Here is a 16177-nt window from a genome sequence, read left to right as displayed (position 1 = left end):
ATGTAGACTTGGCAAATTTGTTTTCACTAATATTAGTAGGTCATCACCACTGCAGTAGAATTTAAGTTAAATTTAGATAAGTACCTTATGAAGAGGCCAGCTACCTTGTCACACCTAATAAGTTACAATTGAAGAAATTTCTGCATGTATAATTGAACAAATTTGTTATCAAACTTCTGTGTGTGTGTGTGTGTGTGTGTGTGTGTGTTTGTATGATGAGTGTGTGTGTGTGTGTGTGTCATGAGTGTGTGTGTCTCTGTGTGTTATGTTTCTAATTTAAAGTTCTAAGCTGTTTATTTTGTCTCAGGATGATGATGATAACATTGTTCTCCATATAGCAGCAGAAACAGCAAAAATGATACGTGAAAATCTTGATTAGCTCATTGTATGCTTGGGAATCCTAATGCTGATGTATTAGTCAGAAACTACTGCCAAGTTGCAGCTCTGTGCACTCATTGTCATTAGATTTTGATAATTTATATCACTTGCAAAGCATGACAACAAGTTTTCTTTTGGATTGAATTTCCTTTAATTTCTATATTAGTAACACTGGAGGTGAAGTAAAAAAAAGTAATCAATTACCAGGACAGAAGAATTTATCAGCCAATTTCTCAAAGGGGGTCCTGTCGTTGTAAATATACCTGCATCATTATCAACACAAGCATAAGATTGTTGTGTGTGTTTTTTTTATCAGCCAAAAATATAATATATTCATTAATAAGTACCAGAGGTACTAAATTGATACATATTTGTATAAGTACGAATCATAGCTGATTCTCTAACAAGCCTTGATATTATACAAGCTGAAAGAAAACTATGGAGCTGGGTAGCAGGAAATTTTTAAAATGAATATTCTGTCTTATAACATTAGAGGGCTTGGTAGAGGTATAAAGTGGGCCTCTATTAGGAGATTGGTTGGGAAACACAAGATAGACCTCCTCTGTTTGCAAGAAACAAAGAGGGACTCTTTGGATAAGGCACTGTGCCAGACTTTGTGGGGTCAATCAAACTTTGAATGAGAATGGGTCCCTGCTGTGAATACTGTTGGGGGTTTATTATGTATCTGGAACAATAATAATTTCCAGGTTGAGGTCAAAACTGCTGAAAGGGGATTCATTATGTTGGAGGGGTTTGGATGGCAGAAATGCAGAGAGTCGTGGTGGCCAACATTTATGCTCCTTATGAGATAGAAAGCAAAAGACAATTGTGGGAAAAGCTGTACTCAAGGAAGAGCCAGTCCCAGATTCAGTCTTGGTGCCTGGTGGGAGACTTTAATTGCATTAGACACCCAGTAGAAAGATTGGGAAGTAGACACTCCAATTCAGAAGCTAACCTTATAGCTAAATTTAATGATTGGTTGGATGAAATGGAGATAGATGATATCCCCTGTGTGGGGAAGCCTTTCACTTGGGTTAGGCCTAATGGCTCTTGCAAGAGTAAGCTAGATAGAGTGTTAGTTTCTGATGACTGGCTATCTAAGTGGCCTGATAGCTCCCAATTCAATCATGAAAGGAACTATTCAGATCACTGCCCCATCCTAATGAATTTAAATGCATTGATTGGGGCCCTAAGCCTTTTAGGGTCTTTGATGCTTGGCTGTCTAACAAGGACTACACTAAGGTGGTTAGGGATTGCTGGTCTGCAAATCATAGGCTAAAAATGCAAACTTCAGAACCTCAAACATAGGCTAAAAACCTGGAGCAGAGATAATTGTGGAGACCTAGGCAACAAGGTGAAGCAAACTCAGAAAAAGCTGAATGATCTGGAGGATTCTCTCACATCTCACCCCTCTGAACAGCAAATTCAACAACTTAAAAAAACACAGTCTGACCTTTGGGAGCAATCTTTTCTTCATGAATCAATAGTGAGACAGAAATCTAGAAGTAAGTGGATCAAACAGGGTGATGGCAACACCTCTTACTTCCACAGAATTATTAACTTTAGCAGAAGAAGGAATGCCTTTAGGGGGCTGCATATTGATGGCAATTGGGTAGATAAACCTGTTGTGGTCAAGGCTGCAATTCTCCAGCACTTCCAAGCCAGATTTACTAAACCTTCCTTGAACAGACCCAACCTAGATGGGGTTTCCTTTAATGTTCTGTCCAATAATCAGAGAGAAATGATGGTGGAACCTTTTAAAGAGGAGGAGATTTCTAGTGCTGTGTGGGCTTGTGGGAGTGACAAAAGCCCAGGGCCCGATGGCTTCAATTTCAGGTTCTTAAAGCATTTCTGGAATGAATTGAAGCCTGAATTCCTAAGGTTTTTCTCGGAATTTTATGTGAATGCAGTTTTCCCTAAGGGTCTCAACTCATCATTCATTGCCCTTATCCCTAAGATTAAGGATCCCCAACTTATTAGTGATTTCAGACCAATATCCCTTATTGGCTGTGTTTACAAAATTATTGCGAAAGTCTTATCAAATAGGCTAAGCAAGGTCATGAATCACTTAATAGATGAAAGGCAACTAGCCTTTGTTAAGGGCAGACAATTGCTTCATGGGGTTTTGATTGCAAATGAGGTTGTAGAGGAAAGTCCAGAAGCTATATACGGGTGGTTTAAGTAATCAATTGCTTTATCGGGTGACACCGTACCTCCTGCAGCTAATGAAAGTCCAGAAGCTAATGGAAATTCGAAGAAACCAGATGAAATAGACATCCAAGAGGCAGAGTCTCAATGGGAATTAGCAAAAAGCATAAGAGTTCATAGTGAGTTACAACAGCCAGCAGTCATCAGCAAGATAACGGAGATGGAAATCAGAGATAAGCAGGAGGTTGCAGAGATGGGAAATAGACAAAGTGGAAAAAATATATTGATTCTATGGGATGCACTTAAGCATATAAAACAACAAGACCCAGACTGTATATGGTGCTTTATGGGTGACTTCAACAATATAAGGCATCATTCTGAAAGAGAGGGTATATCACCTAGGGGAGCAGAAGCTAGTATTATCAATGATTTCAACGAATGGATTGCCTTTTCTACTGGGTTAGCTTGGGATTTCTTTTGGAGGGCAACACCAGAGGTGCTTGTATTTCTTTTAATTCAGTACCACTTGTACTGCTTTGATTATCTTAATAATATAATATATTTTATGCCTTCCAAGAAAAAAAGGAAATACCTAATAGGAGAAAGGGAAAAGTCATCTGAGCACATCATATATATTACTACTGATTTCTGCTGTGCAAAAAAAAAAAAACCATACAAGAACAAAAAATGCTATTCAAGAAATTGAGGCAGCTACCAGATTTTTAGAACATACAACAAAGATTCATATTCATCCACATTCAGTACATTGCTGGAAACGGAGAGCAAAACCTAATAGATACACAACAAGGAGTGCAAACCTTTTGATGCAAGGAGAAGCAACTGAGGAAAATAGTGACCAGAACCTAATGGATACACAGCTTTCCAAGCAACACTACCTGCATTTGAAACCCTAGCTAGTAGTAGTAACTATTTAAGAAACTAACTAACAATCTATAAGAAGAAAGACCACAAACACCACGTACGCGAAAGCACAAACTTACAATGAAGACAAGAAGCTTACCTCGAACACAACAGCGACAATGCCGGCGAGATTGTACCTCAGGTGAAATGTACCTCAGCAGACCACAAACACCACGTACTACCAGTCAAAAGTACCTCAGGTGACCACCAATTCGCCAATCCTTGCACCAGAAACCAAAAAAGCTCCTTAGCTTAACCAAGGGTTCATGAAACAGACCTAGCACGAAAGGGAGAACAACAGCCTTCGATAGAACAACACAGGTAGATGAAGCGTACCTGTCACGGTCTTCAGTGTAATGGAGAACAACAGCCTTCGATGTTTACATTGCAATGGAGAAGAGAGCGCGAAAGGGTTCACAGAAAAGAAGAAAGAGAGAGAGGCTAGGGTAAACGGAGAAGAAAGGAGCGCCAGGGAAATAGGTCGTTTCAAATACAATTTAAAATGTAAGTTTAACATCGGTTTTCAATAAAACACCGATGTTAACAAATTGATGTCAATGTTAACATCGGTTTTCTTCAAAAAACCGATGTTAACTGATTATATGTTAACATCGGTTTTCTGAAAACTGATGTTAACGAATCGCCTATAACATCGGTTTTTTTCAAAACCGATGTTAACAAATTGACTCTAACATTGATTTTATGAAAACCGATGTTAACGTCGCTTCGTTAACATCGGTTTTCTTGAAAACTGATGTTAGAGTTACTTCATTAACATCGGTTTTCATAAAACCGATGTTAAGAAATACACATTATTTACAATTATGCCACCGTGTTTACGTTAACATCGGTTTTGTCATCCGCCGATGTTAAATCAGCTTTTTCTAGTAGTGTCTCCCTGCTCAAAAGTGAAAAGATTATTAGCACCATTTTCTATGAAATCTATACAATTAGGACAACACAATTGATGAATATCCATGGAAAATAAGTTAGTTGATTGCATGTTTGGTTCATCTTATTTCAAAGAAATAATCATTTTTTTTGCAATTATTAAGATAATCTTTTTCTTCTTCTTTTAAATGATTATTTTCCTAAAACCAGTAGTACCCAAACATGCACATATAGAATGTGTTGGTTAAATGAATTACAGAATTAGGACTTGTCATACCCTAATTTCGTCCGGGGATTATTACTTGATGATATGCAACCTTTGATTGGCCGCTTCGAAATACTTGGCACCCTTTGTTGCACAATCTGTGAAGTCCCGAGACGTGCTGGAAATCAAAAGGAAGCAGGCTTACGCGATCCGTGAAATTTTGTAATATGACGGAAATCGTAAGGAGGTGTTTTTGCGCAATCCGTGAGTTTCCGTAACTTCTTCGAAAGCTAAAAAAGAGTAAATACATAATCCGTAAGGATTCGTAACCTTGCGGAAGGAAAATAAGTATCGTTACGAAATTCGTAAAGTTTCGTAACGTTACGGAAAAAGAATTACCAAAAAAAGTAAAGGGGGTGCATTTAGTAAAAAGGGGGGGTACAAATAGTAATCAGGCCCACTTGGGCCTTCCAGTTTCTTCCTCCAGAAGGCGGTTGCTTCTGGAGGAAGCAACCTTGCTCGCCTGGGCGAGCTGGGTGGCAAGCTCCTCCCCTATTTTGCTATAAATAGGGGGAGGAATGAAGGGGGAAAGGGTTCAGCCTTCTTGGCACTTCTTATTCTCTCGAAATTGCTGAGGAAAATTATTTCCGTGAAGAAAATCCAAGCCGAGGCGATTCCATAACGTTTCCGTGAGTAATTACGCGAAGATTTTCAACCGTTCTTCGACATTCATCGTTCGTTGTTCGTTTTCTTCAGTCCTCAACTGGTAAGTACCTCAAACCGAGCTTTTCAATTCATTCTATGTACCCGTGGTGGTCCACATTTTGTTTCATGTATTTTTATTCTCGTTTTCATTTACTTTTCGTACCCCCTTTTGACGTGCTTCAGTCATTTATTTAAGTCATTTATCGCCTAATCAAAAAATAAAATAAATTTCCACCGATCATTTGATTTGTGATATCCGTTAATTTCTATTAAAATGAATTCTGACCGTTCGGTCGTACCGTAACCACGTTGGAAATCAAAAAACAGGTAAAATAATAATATAATAATCAAAAATACCCTTTAGTAAAATGAAGCGAAAAAATCAATCGGATGTTTTCTCTTTGGGATTTCTCATTCTTAATTGAATTGACTAATAACTAAAGTGAAACTAAGGCTAAAACCAACTCGCCTAGTCAAGCTCGTCCACAAAAAGGTCACTAAAAAAGAGTTTGAAAGTTTATCATTTCAGTTTTTCCTTACCAAGTAAATGGATCGTTTTTAAGGTCCAACGCCTTAAAATGATTACCTTTCAAGTCAAAAGAATCGCTTGATTCACTCTTAAGAAAGAACTACGTAGGTCTGATTTCCTCTTCGATGGAGGGTACGTAGGAGCAAAAGCCCCGCTTTTGTCGACCTCAAAAAATAAAAAGAAATAAAAGTTAAGGTAATACAATTTCCACAATTCTAAAAAATAGGTTGTTGTCCTTCGAGACAAACGTAAGAGGTGCTAATACCTTCCTCAAACGTAAATACAACTCCCGAACTTAGAATTTTCATTTTGACCGGTTTCCTTCGGTTTTTCCGACGTTTTCCACAAATAAACGTTGGTGGTGACTCCGCGCATCTTTCCGCCTTTGGAAAGCGCACCCGTGAGCCTCGCCTTCGCTCGCCCGCAAAAGGGCATGTTGCGACAGGACTTAGAAGAGACAACTGAAGTGAAAGAAGGAACTTAAACTTACTTTGAATATTGGCAAGGCTTTGATCAAAAGTTGAGAATTCATCAGTGGTGGCATAAACTGGGTTTCTGGTAGGGCCATTATGAAAATTGTTATAGAAGTTACATTGGCCCAAGAACAGTCTTCATTGAGGCTAAAACAAAAGGTGAACGAATGGAGACTAAAGCGGGTGTAAATATGAGAACAGGTACAAAGGTACTATAATAGACCTTCTAGGAATGAAGGATAACTTAAAGGGATATTGCGAAGATTTGAGAGTTTTAGAGAAAGAAATGCAGGAAAACATTAGAAAAAGGAAATGTATGGACCTAATGATGTGATACGAACAAACAATACCAGATACTAGTGCTAGAGAAAGAAGGGGGGAATGCCAAGGGGTTTAGCTTATCAAAGTAGAGAAGGTCGAAGGGGTTCAACTTTCTCTGGCCCAGCATAGCGGGACTGACTATAACAAGGTCACTGACTATAATTTTCAAATCAAATGACATCAAGCAAACAGGAAATAAAAAAATTAACCTTATAAATGTCAAACCAGTATGTCCGTTTCACAGGGTACATGACTCTCAGCCCTGATAGTATAGGACTGTGGAGAACAACATCCCTTAGACGGGGTAAACGAGGGGCAAGATCCAAAGTACGACTACTTCCAACAGATTGACCATAAAGGATGATGTCTTCCTGCTTAGCACCATAGTTCTCTTCCATATACTTATATACAACTTCAATGTCAGCATATGTATTATGCTCACTTGGCTATGAAAAATATCCATATTAGTTTTCTCATGAGGCTAGCTCACTTGGCTTACATGCAACAGGCTCCAGTACTTTTCCAGGGGAGTGGGCATTCACTAAATCCTACCAATAGCCTGGTAATATTTTCTTCATTGTATTTCACATGTTGTCATTAGGCTTATTGCATTTATAAGTTATCGTTAGCTTGGTTTCACTTTTTCTTTTGTGTGTTTCATTTCAGGTGTTGAAAGTTCTCTCTGCATCTCCTACAACCTTTTTTGCTAACCCAAAATCTAAAGTGACAACTCCTCCATCACTCAATGGAACTTCAATTATACAGGCATGACATTATTTTACCAACCAATTGTGTGTGTGTGTTGTTGTACGTGCCCTAGTTCTTATGCTTTTCAAATATGCAAGCAAGGCTTGATTCTTAATGATTTGGAATAGTATAATTTACAGCAATTATACACAAATGTATTTGTTTTAGAGTATCTGGTGTTACTTTTAAGTCATTAAATATGTATATTCAAATTATAATATGCATATTGTTATTGTCATTCATGAACAAAAAAAAAATATTTAAAAAAAGTTATTGATTCTACATCGGTTATTAGAACAACCGATGTAGAATTACTTTACATTCAACGTCTGTTATACGTAAAACCGATGTAGAATGCTTGTAGAAATATCGCATTCTAAGACGGGTTAGAGACACAACCGATGTTGAATGAGCCTAATTCTACATCGGTTTGAGGGCACAACCGATGTAGAATGGTCAGGATTCTAAGACGGTTGTGCTTCGAGACCCGTCTTCGAACCCAAGCCATTCTAAGGCGGTTCATCAACCGATGTAAAAAGACAACGAAATTTCAACATCGCTGACTACAATGACGCGTGGCAACCGATGTAGAAAGGTGATTTTAACCGATGTAGAATGCGTAATTTGTAGTAGTGATTATAGAGAACAACAATGGTTGGCAATGCAATCAATCATCCAGTATCAATACATCACTATTACCTGCAACTCATGATGGGGAAAATGTTTTCCCTCTATTACAAACTTAACAGTGTAATTTCCAACCACTAACTAACATTTTTCTCGTGTGCGAGTATTATATGATTTGTAGTGACCGCATTTTAGGCCTCTTAATTAGTCATTACATACTATCCAAACCTGCAGTGGAGGCTTCTTAATTAATCTTTTGGTAGGAGGATGCTTAATTATATTGATATGTAATTTGAAGCTTTTCATTGAATGAAAACAAAAAGATCAGAAAGAAATCCTAACTCAATTAAAGCATAATATTTATGTAAGCAATATTCTTCACTAGCTAATTGCATGATACAAAATCTATAAATCAATTGAAGGAAAGCATTTATGTGCTTTAATTTAAGCAGGCTACCTCTTCATCAATTCTCTTCCATGTGTCTCATACATGTCAATTGCTAGATTTTAGCTTAAAACCAATAACACTAATTGAAATTGTCCAACATATATATAAGTTGTATCTGGGGAACTAAGGCAAGTGATCTGAGACTTCCGAACACTCCCCTCTACAGATGTCTGAAAACAAACAAAGCTACTAGATTTTAGCTTAAAACCAATTGACATTAGTAGTGAAGTTGTCAAATAGATATATAAGTTGCACCCTAAAAATTGAGACAAGCAATGTGGAACTTCCTAACACCCCTCCACAGATTCCTCTTAGAACAGGTGAGCTTACTAGAATAGGCGAAAATCAAGATGTCCTATAAGCTTTGATACCATGAAAGATTTCAACTTAAAATCAATTGACATTAAGTGAAGTTGACCAACAAATATATAAGTTGTATCCTGAGAATTAAGACCGACCATGTAGAACTTTCTAACATCAATCAAGCATATGGGACAACGATAATTGAGCCAATGAGATTACTTGTTAAGCATATGTCATGTTTTGAGATCAAAGAATTCTCAAAGATTTAAGATACTCACCTGCCATTTTCTATCATCTCTAAGTAACATTCATTGTGCATTGAGTGACCACATTTCATAAAAGTGTGTCTTTCAATGAATAAAAAATGTACTACACAAACATATTAAAGTCCCATCACTAGCATGTTAATCTATGGTTTATGAATAAATCTTTCTAATATAATCACCAGGTCATATGATGTAAAATATTACTTAATTAATGATAGGAACTTAAAACAAAAATTTCGATATATCAAAAATCCAATGTAACAAAACATTTATGAGAGACTTAAAATAAAAATTAATCATTTATGATGAGCCTAAAATATATTTAAGAAAAAATAAAATAGTTCCATTCATAGAGGACTAGGTTAGGTTTGGAAATCATCCTGGTTGACTAGAACTGAAAATATGATGACCTGTCATGTAGTCATGTAATAGTCAAATCCGAATTGCCAATTCTATTTTTTCAGGAGCTAATAAGTGAATGACTATGTATTATCTTAAAAATAAATTCACCATTTTCAAAGATTTTACCTCCTAACTAATAATTCATTTTTATAATAAACTCATTTATTTTATTGTGATTTTGCTTTACTTTTTTGCATGAAAATACTTGTTAAATAAAAAATTAATAAAAAAATTGTTGAAGTTGAAATTCAATATAAAAAAATCAGGTCATAAATAATTTATTTATATATAAAAAAAGGTTATTGAGGTAAAAAAAAAATCCTAACTTTGAAATTTTATCTAATTAATTCAAATTCAAATTTTAAATTTGAGTCATCTGAAAAAGTAAGTCAAATTTAAACAACCTTTTTTGTCTTATGACTTAAATTTCAAGTCATTGGTTGGATTCTCCATATTAATTGGAGATCTTTGAAACGTGATCAAATATTGATCTTCTTTCTTTGGCCTTGAAACTTCCAAGCCATGCATTAAGAAGAATCATCACAATCGATGCAAGCTGGTGAATTATGTTTCATTGTAAAGTTGCTCTGATTGATTTCAGGCACCAACCACAGCGCCACAGACTTGTCCAGCGACCAAGAGAGAGAAGGCACACTTCTTCAGCTCCTTAAAGAAATAAGAATTGTGTGTCTATGTCTGTGTCTGTGTATGTTCTTGCTCTTGATCTTGAAGCACATAGTTCTTGTCACTTTCACCACTTTCTTTTCTTTAAGGGGCTGAAAGGAGATCCTCTTCTTGTTCTTCTTTTTTGTATGAAGGGTATGTGACTTTGTGATCGGTTACTGAAATAAAAAAGATATATTTGGAAAAAGCTAGTCAACCATTTTTGTAAAAACAGAGTCATCAACAAGTTCAGGAGCCTATGTTTTGCAGGCACCAATTTCTTTTTTTTTTCCATTTAATCTTATGAATGTAATTATATTATAGCATAGAAATGTTTCGTACGAGTTTGGGAGCCTACGTTTTTCCGGTACCGATTTTCTTGGCCTTCTCGTTTGAAACCATCACCGGCGAGCTCGTGAATTTTGAGTTCTTTTGTAAAGATGTTCATTCCAGGCACCAACCACAACGCCACACACTCGTCCAACAACCAAGAGGGAGAAGATGCACTTTTTCCGCTACTTAGTCAAGAAAATGGTTAAAGATTGAAATATAAGAATTGTGTTTCTGTTACGTTCTTGTTCTTGATGCACGTAATTCTTTATCGAATTCATCACTTTGTTCACTAGCTGAAAGTAACTCCTTTTCTTCATTTTCTTGGTAGTTAGAAGGATATGTGGCTTTGTGATTGGTTACTGAAATAAAAAGATATGATAAAAGCTAGTCAAATTGTGAAAAGAGAGTCGTCAACTAGTTCCACAGCCTATATTTTTGCAGGTATACCATTTTTTAGATATTTGACTTTTGGAATCATATTATTATGATATCTAGTTGCTGTAAAAATATTTACAGAGTATAAGAAAAATTAAACTTTATTGTTATATTCGTTAGTGTTTATCACATCACATAACACTCTCAACATTCCTTGAGACTCATGTTTCTTCTCTTCCCTTTTTTATATATAATTCATTGTATCAAGTCTCTTGTATCTTCCCTTTCTTTTTATACTTGCTTTGTGTAATCTTTGTTCTGATATTTTATAATCTATATTTACTCTGAAAATTGAAACCATGTTGATGTTGCATTTTGAAAAAATGATATTCTGATCACTTTGTAGGTTGATTCTTTACAAAGTATGTTCGTAGCTTTTGGTGTAGAAATATTGAACTGTTTTTTATAGGTTAAATTACTCATTTAATCTCTATTGTTTTATGATTCTTACCTTTTTAGTCTCTATAGTTTGAAAGTGGTATTTTTAGTCATATAGTTTACATTTTAATTCTCTTTTAGTCCCTCTAAGTTAAAAGTGTTCTTTTTAGTCCTTATAGTTTGTATTTTAATTCTTTTTAGTCCCTATAGTTTGGAAGTGATATTTTTAGTCCCTAAAAAAATATAAAAAAATTAGCTACAAATTAGTTATAATTTATCAATTATTTTTTTATTATAAATTATCTTACGATAAATTAGTTACAAATTACTTACTAATATTTTTGTAGTTAATTGTAATTAATAATATTACTCATATTTTGATGATAAGGAATAAAATGAAATTAAAATATAAAGTATATGAACTAAAAAGACTACTTTCAAACTATAGGAACTAAAAGAGAATTAAAATACAAATTATATGGACAAAAAAACACTTTCAAAACTATAGGGACTAAAAGAGAATTAAAATATAAACTATGGGAACTAAAAAATCACTTTTAAACTATAGGGACCAAAAGGTAAGAATCGTGAAACTATAGGAAGAAAATCAATAATTTAACCATTTTTATATTATACCTGGTATGTGTAATCTTTGTTCTGATATTTTATAATCTATATTTACTCTGAAAATTGAAACCATTTTCATTTACTGATTGTAGCTTTCTTTGGACTCGTATGAATAGAAATTTATATTAATTTTGTTCCTATATTCACAAAAGGGTACAACCAGGTGCTTTTTTTATTTCATGTTCTAAATGTAAATGCTATATTTTTTTATATCAAAATTCGTTAGATCTCATGGTTTACATTTGCCATGCCATCTAATGAGATAGTTTTGTTCTAACATTCTCATATCTAGCTCTATCTATGATTCTTCTACTCCTGCTATTCCTTATTGTTCCTTTAATTGTGTGTGTGTGTGTGTGTGTATGTGTGTTTTATTTTTTCTTTCTGCTTTAAGCCTTCAACATTTGAGATGGAGCTTGCAGATGTGAGGTGTGAATTATAAGGATATTTGTATTCTTTTTTTGGTTAATATGTTAGAGGAGCAACATACAAACTTGCATTGGTAAACAATGGTTTTGTCTCCCATTTCTTTAGTTTCAGTTTTCTCCAATGATTGGTGTCAACATATACTTAAGAAACTCTAAATAAAAAGACAAAAAATGTCTTCAAGAAACATATATTTGAATAGATAAATTTTTGTTAGCACAACCATAAGTAGTTTCTTTGTAACGAAACACCTTTGTTACAAGTTTATAGTACTCATGCATCTATAATAATACTATATTTGAACTATGCTCTTCCTGATAGGTCATCGGTATTAGCAGCCAGCACTCTGAATGTTGAACCTTCTTGGTATCTCACTATAGTAGTGCCTAGATGATAATAACAACTTTAAATTATCTAATTGTATATTTAAACCAAGGTACATGACAGATCAACGATTTTATCATACATTCAGCTTAGTATAAGTATTAACTATCAGAAATTTGTTATATAGTAACTAACTTGTAAAGATATACGGTCTATCATTACTCTCCATTATTGGTGATGGTTGAAGCTTGCATTAACAACACAAACTTTTTAATTAGCTCTGAATTTTGTTACTTTTCGATTTGTGGGGTTATTTTTAACAGTTTTGTTATTTTTTTTATTTTTTTGTACTAAATTTAACTCTCCTTTTAATTGGCTCTGGTTGTTCACCGACTCTTGTGATTCATCTTTAGTTTTATTAGACGAAGGTTTTCTTAGAAAGTCATTAGTTTGTATTTTTAAGTGATTTGTTCTGCTTTTGCCTTGTTCACGTGACTTCTATTAGTGTTGAAGTGTTCACAGATTTTGTCATGGAGAATAGTGGAGGTGGTGCCCTTTTGAGGAATAGAAGGTTTGAGAGCTTCTTGAATACAAGCTCTGGCCTAAGTATGGAAGAAACGCCAAAATTTAGTCAAAGATGAATAGGGAGAAAGGCTAAGGAATGATGTCTATACAAAAGATGATGGGTGGGTTTCAATAATCATACTTTGGATTAGAATTGTTACATGTTTTGTGTCTATGATGGTCACAACATTCATATGGGCATTGATCATGGTTGTACTCATACCATGGCCCTACGAGAGGATTAAACAAGGAAACAATTTATGGGCATGTGACAGGTAGAACACTGGTAAGCTACCTTTAGTATATAGTTCAACACTTTTGGAGTGAGTAGTTGTTAGAACTTTTTTTCTTTTAAGACTGATTGTATTTGGGATGATGAGATGAAAAGGATGATTATGCTCAGTATTTTTTTATTTTTTTTTAGTAGCCTAATTACATGTGTTGAAAGTTGAAACTTTTGGGGCAGCTTTACAAGTGGTGATGACTGATATCTCAAACATTGGATGTAGATGTGGATTCTTGGTAATCCTAAAAAGATTGAAGGTGCTGAGTACTCTAATGAGAGGGCCATTTACATTAGTAATCATGCATCTCCAATAGATATATTTCTTATAATGTGGTTGACTCCTATAGACACTATTGGCATTGCTAAGGAGGAGGTGTGTTCTAATGCTCTAATATTAAAAATTATTTTCTTCTTAACTTGAGTGCATCATTATAAAAAATGGTCAAGATAACTAATATAAATCTTACATTGTATTTTGGAAATTTTGTTACCTTATTGGGACTCTTCTTGTCTCTATAGAATAATTGTAATGTGGCCGTGTTCAATTGGGATTGTATTTGTTCTTGACAAAGCTTTGGAAATAGATATTTATGTGCATCTAATATCCATGAATATTGTATTTGCATGCTTGAAATATTTAATGTGTCATTAACTCATTATTATTATATGAATTGATGTAATTAATACACTACGCAACATTGAAAAACCATAATTATTTACATTAAATTTTCTTGGAAAAAAGTGCATTCAAAGCTTCAGAAACTATGCAATAATATGGTATCCTTTGTTTTGGAAACTTTATGTTTTGGCCAACCACCTTCATATAGACCAATCCAACCCAACCCAACTGCAGCTATCGAGTTCATGAAAGAGCCAAAGAGGTATATAACCTTTTTCCCTGCATTATCTGCTACCTCAATTTTGTATATGATTGGTTTTGAATTGGTTTAACAATGTAGGGTGGGACTCCTTTAAGCATAGAGACACCACCCAAATCATCTAGAAATACTAATCAGGATTTAATGAAGAAATTGAAAGAGTTTGATGGACTTGCAATGTCAATAGGCAATGACCATGCTGAAAGTGCAGAGCGTGGAGGTGAAAACAGGCTCTCATAGAGGTTTGTTGATCTGTTATGTTTTTTAATGAATACTTTTAATGACATACTTTTTGAGTTTCTAGATATCTCCCTTTCTTGTGTTGGGGGTGGTGGAGAGGGGAAAAAATTTCATTTGAAACTCTTTAGTGAGTTAAACCTACTTTTTCACGTGCTCTGTACATTTTAGCTTTCGAACTTTGATAGCAGTAGCAAGACAACTTGAAACTCAGTGAGTAACCTAGCTTTACAGCTTTATAGTTCTATTTTGCATTGATAGATATAAATCAGTATTCATTGCATGGTTTAGTTAGTAATTTATACTAATTTTCTTACCATTCTCAATTTATCTATCAATTGAAGAGGAGATTGAAAATCTGGTGTTAATATTGCTTATAATAACAAGACTGATACATCATTAGTGTTTCTTTCAAAATGCCTGAAGAACGAAGAATTTGATGCTAAAAAGAAGAATAGAATAATGATTGTGGGCAGGAATAGAATCCCTCAAAGGGTCATATTTATGCCATTTTTTCTATATAAACAATTTTCGGATTGTTGAAGAAGAAATTCCTTTTTGAGTTTGACTTTCCAATTTCTCAAGGGTAAAGCATGTAGATTAGATGTGTCAGTTCTCTAACAAGCTAAAACATCATAGCCAAGTCTGTTTACATATTAACTTTATTATAGTCTCTTGAGCAGGATTTTATGGTGCGTTTGAGTGAGCTTTTGAACATTTTTTTAATGTTTGCAGATGAATTCCTCGCACTTTTCAAGTTAATATCGAGTTATTAGAGGGGATGATGAAGAAAAAGATATGTAAATCCTCTAAGAACAACCCTGGTGAAACTGAAAGGTTAGGGTCTGCATTGTCTCATTCTGAGAAGCAACCAGATGAACAGGTAAGCACTCCATTGTCATAATAGCACATTTGTTGTTTTTGAAATCATTCTATCAAGCTAATGTGACACTAAGACTTGTTCAGACTTGATACCTTCTTAAAAAATCCAGAATCTTGTTGATATGATATCTATTAGGGATGATATTATCTAACAAATACAGGTTTTAAATTCTAATTTGGCTACTGTCCTGTGTGCTAAAGACAAAAGTCCTTACTTAATGGATGAATATAATTAATCATTTAATTACTAGTATGTTAAGATGGTCTTTGCTAGTTTTGCTTCTTTTTTTCTCTCTTTTTTCTGTAATTAAATGTTAAAATATGAGATAAATATGCACAAATATTAGATAAATGTCCAGGTATCAATAATACTACTATTATAATATATATTATAAAATTTCAATTTGTTTGTGCAATGGATGATTACAGGTAGGGAAATAGCTTACTTTGAAATGCTCGTAGACACTACTACAAAAAAAAACCCTTCAACATTGATTCAAGAAGACTTTTAACATCACTTTAGAATTGATATTGAATCGACCATCATTAAAGGTCGACAACAACTTTCGATGACGGTTTAAAAATCGATATTGAAAATATCTTTTTACATCGATTGTAGATACAACCGATGTAGAAAGTGTCTTTACCGATGTTGTAAATATACTTTTTACATCGATTGCAGCCATAACCGATGTAGAAATCAAGTGCATTTTTTTAATTTTTTTAATCAAATAGTGAGTGGAACAAAATGAAAAGGAATTGAATGAAGTTACCATTTCA

General features: G+C 34.4%; 1 pseudogene; it reads left to right on the top strand.

The window, feature by feature from the left end:
• The first annotated feature begins 12576 nt into the window (after positions 1-12576).
• On the top strand, positions 12577-14268 carry LOC102668107 (1-acyl-sn-glycerol-3-phosphate acyltransferase-like; annotated as a pseudogene).
• The last annotated feature ends 1909 nt before the right edge of the window (positions 14269-16177 follow it).

The sequence above is a fragment of the Glycine max genome, chromosome 16 (genome assembly GCF_000004515.6).
Source record: "Glycine max cultivar Williams 82 chromosome 16, Glycine_max_v4.0, whole genome shotgun sequence".
Lineage (NCBI taxonomy): Eukaryota > Viridiplantae > Streptophyta > Magnoliopsida > Fabales > Fabaceae > Glycine > Glycine max.
This window is presented reverse-complemented; position numbering and strand designations above follow the sequence as displayed.